This window comes from Magnolia sinica, chromosome 8 (genome assembly GCF_029962835.1).
Source record: "Magnolia sinica isolate HGM2019 chromosome 8, MsV1, whole genome shotgun sequence".
NCBI classification, from domain to species: Eukaryota; Viridiplantae; Streptophyta; class Magnoliopsida; order Magnoliales; family Magnoliaceae; genus Magnolia; species Magnolia sinica.
The window spans coordinates 44,101,405-44,105,206 of NC_080580.1; the positions used below are offsets into that span (position 1 = coordinate 44,101,405).

Consider the following 3,802-nt stretch of genomic DNA (forward strand, 5'->3'; position numbering starts at 1 on the left):
ATTCTTTTCTTCACATCTTTTCAGCACACATTTAAGACTCTCTGAGCACTTGCTGAAAGATGGACTGAAGACAAAGAAATTATACATGAAGACCTCTAGATATCGCCCCACCATATCAGAAAAGATACTCATCATATATCGCTGAAAAGTGGCAAGGGTATTACATAGTCCGAATGGCATCCTTCGATAAGCAAAGGTGCCATAGGGGCATATAAATATAGTCTTTTCTTGATCTTCAGGAGCTATCTCTATCTGATTATAGCCTGAATACTCGTCAAGGAAACAGTAATAGGAATGACTAGCTAACCTTTTCAGAATTTGATCAATAAAGGGTAAAGGAAAGTGGTCCGTCCTCGTGACAGTATTCAACTTCCTGTAGTCAATGCACATTCTCTAACCAGTCGTAACTCTAGTTGGCACAAGTTCATTATTGGCATTGGCTACGATGGTGATTCCGGATTTGTTAGGAACCACCTGAGTTGGACTAACCTACTGACTATCGGATATAGGGTATACGATATCTACCTATATCCGATATCTACTTCCAAAAGTTTAAGAACCTCGGCCTTAACCACTTCTTTCATGTTTGAATTTAGTTTATTTTGTGATTGCTGAGAGGTCTTTGCAGTATCCTTGAGATAAATGTGGTGAGTACAAATCGAAGGGTCAATTCCCTTGAAGTCCGCAATCGTCCATCCAAGGGCTCCCTTATGCTCAATGAGAGTAGATATGAGCATACTCTCCTGTTCTTTCTTCAAGTGGGAAGATGTCACCACCATGTGTGTCTCATCTTGACCTAAATAAACATATTTCAAATTAGAGGGCAAAGGTTTTAAGTCAAGCTTCGGTACCTTGAGGTTAGACGGCAGAGGCACTTCTTCAGTTTGGGGTAATTCTTCAAATTGTGGCCTCCACCGGTTAACTTCAAGTACTGGTGTAGTATCAAGCATGACAACCATCTCCCTAATCATGTCATCATTGAAATCATGAGAGTGGGCCAGGCACGTCTCTAGAGGGTCAGAGGATAAGTTCAAAGGTGTCCTATCTTCCACGAAAAAGTCAATCATGTTAATGTCGTGGAAATCATCATCATCCTCTAACCATCTGCCCATGTTAAAAAAGATGTTTAACTCAAATGTCATATTCCCGAAAGACATACTCATGACACCATTCCTACAATTGATAATTACATTTGAAGTGGCAAGGAATGGGCGACTAAGAATGACTGGAATTTGAGTACTCATGTTACTAATGGGTTCGATATCCAGGACGATAAAATCCACAGGGTAGTAAAATCTGTTGACCTGGACCAACACATCCTTAATTATACCTCTCGGTACATGAACAGAGTGATCAGTAAGTTGTAACGTGGTTAAGGTGGGTCTTAATTCACCCAATTCTAACCGCTTGTATACCGAATAGGGAATCAGATTGACGCTCGTTCCTAAGTCAAGAAGTGCATGCTCAATTCGATAGTTCCCGATGACACATGATATGGTTGGGCTACCGAGTTCTTTGGCACATCTTGCTTTATGATGACACTCACTTTCTCAGTCAAGAAGGTTTTCTTTTGAATATTTTGTCATTTTTTGGTCGTGCACAAGTCTTTTAGGAATTTGGCATATGAAGGTATTTGTTTTATGACATCAAGTAGATGAATATTGACCTTCACTTATTTCAACACCTCTATGATGTCCTGAGAGTTAGAGAGAGATTTTGGTGTAACCAACCGTTGGGGAAATGAAACAATCGGCTTCCCTTGAGGTTTGAGTTATAATTCTTGTGGGGCATGGCTAGATCCATCAATGTTGTCCTCTTCCGATTCCTTAGGCTTTTCTGCCCTAACTGGAATGGTTTTGTCAATGATCTTCCCACTCCTAAGAGTGGTGATAGATTTAGCTTGCTCCATCTGATCTTAAGAGCTTGGATCAATTATCTCAATTACAGCTTGGGATTGGGGACAGGTTAAGTAGGGAGCATCCTCTTTCCCCCAATCGTTAAGTGTGACTCTATCCTTTGAATAGATGACGCAAGTGTTCCTAATGCTGATATGATATCATGGAACATTTGTGCCGAATTTTTATTAAGTAGCTCTTGTTCTCGAATATGTTTTTGAACCGGATCCTCTTGAGGTTTCCCTTGATTTGGAATTTAATTAAAAAAACCTTGAGGAGTAGCAGTTTGTCCATTCCTCCAACTTAAGTTTGGATGATTTCTCCAACTAGGATTGTATGTATTAAAGGTAGGTCCATTGAAAGGCCTTTGGTAATTGTTCACGGCATTGGATTCCTCATTCAGCAACCCTCGGAAGACAGGTATTGTTGGACAATTTTCAGTTGCGTGAATGTTGCCATCACAAATATCGTAAACAGTTTCATTAACCTTATCTTTCTTTAATTCCATGGCCTCGAATTTCCTTATGGGATTAGTCACTTTAGAATCGATATCATCATCCTCTTTCAGGAGATACATTCCACTCCTCTCCTTAGATTGATTCGGCGTAGATATGGTGCTTGATTTTGGGTATGTGTCCCATGATTGGCGCATGGAAGATGTCAGTCCATCATAGAAAAAGTGTGTAATGTGCCACGTTTCTAAACCATGTTGTGGGCATGAACTGACAAGATCCTTGAACCTTTCCCAACATTAGAAGAATGTTTCATCCTCCTTTTGGGTGAAGTTCATGATTAATTTCTAAGGGTGTTCATTTTATGATATGGAAAAAATTTCTTTATGAACTCCCTTTGCATATCATTCCATGTGCCAATAGATCTAGGACATAGTGAATGTAACCATGTCTTAGCTTTCTCTTTCAAAGAAAAGGGAAAGAGTTTCAGCCTGACCGTGTCCTCAGACACGTTTGGAAAATATGAAGTGGCTATGATCTCATCAAACTCTTTTAGGTGTAAATATGGATTTTCTGACTCAAGCCCATGAAATTTAGGAAGGAGTTAGATCACCCCTGGCTTGATATCCATGGGCATGCTCACCCTCGCAGGTTGTAAATAATCTCATAAAGTACGAGGCAGGGGTGCTTGATGCACCTCATTCTCATCCTGGACTTCCCCAACCCTAGGTGGAGGTAGTGCTTCAGGTTGATTTGCGGCCATAACCTTAATTAACTCAGGGGATCTCGAATGGTGTCTAGTCTTCGATGGATAATCAACCCCTCAACCAATCCTCCTCTAGTCAAGAGACGTCGAGTGTTGTCACGGACCCACTTGGGCTTGAAACACTTGCAACCCTCAATTCAGATTCTAAACCTAAACCAAAAAGAAAGAAAGGAAATATAAATCTAGAAAGAAAGAGAAGAGTTGGAAAGAAGTTTCCGAATTAGAAGTTCCTAAGTTAAAAACCTACAAAACAAAACAAAACAAGTCAAGTTCTAAAAATAGAAAGTTCCTAAAGAAATAGAAAGTAAACTTGAAAGAAAGGAAAGACTTCTAAAAACCGAAAATAGAAAGTTTCTAAACAATTAAGAAAGTTCTAAACCTAAAATAGAAATTAAGTTAGTTTCTAAAACTAAAAGAAATCCTAGAATTAGAAAGTTTCTAAAAATAGAAAATAAAACCTAATCTAAAAATAGGAGATAAAAACTAGAAAATTAGAAAGAGATTGCCAATTTAGAACGTCTATGTCAGGGTCCTACAAAACAGGAAAGTTGGGTTAGTTTATAGAAATCAAATAGAAAAACCTAAACTGAAAATTAAGAAATAGAAAAACCTTAATCTAATTCTAAAACTAGTTAATCCAATAAAAATGTAACCGTCAGTCCCCGACAACGGTGCCAAAAACTTGTTCA

The 3,802-nt window shown here is 38.7% G+C and overlaps 1 non-coding gene across 1 annotated transcript; it reads left to right on the forward strand.

The window, feature by feature from the left end:
* Nucleotides 1-2,596: 2,596 nt before the first annotated feature.
* On the forward strand, nt 2,597-2,702 carry LOC131254540 (small nucleolar RNA R71). The gene has a single exon (XR_009175656.1). It is a non-coding gene; the product is annotated as a small nucleolar RNA R71 (small nucleolar RNA).
* Nucleotides 2,703-3,802: the final 1,100 nt, after the last annotated feature.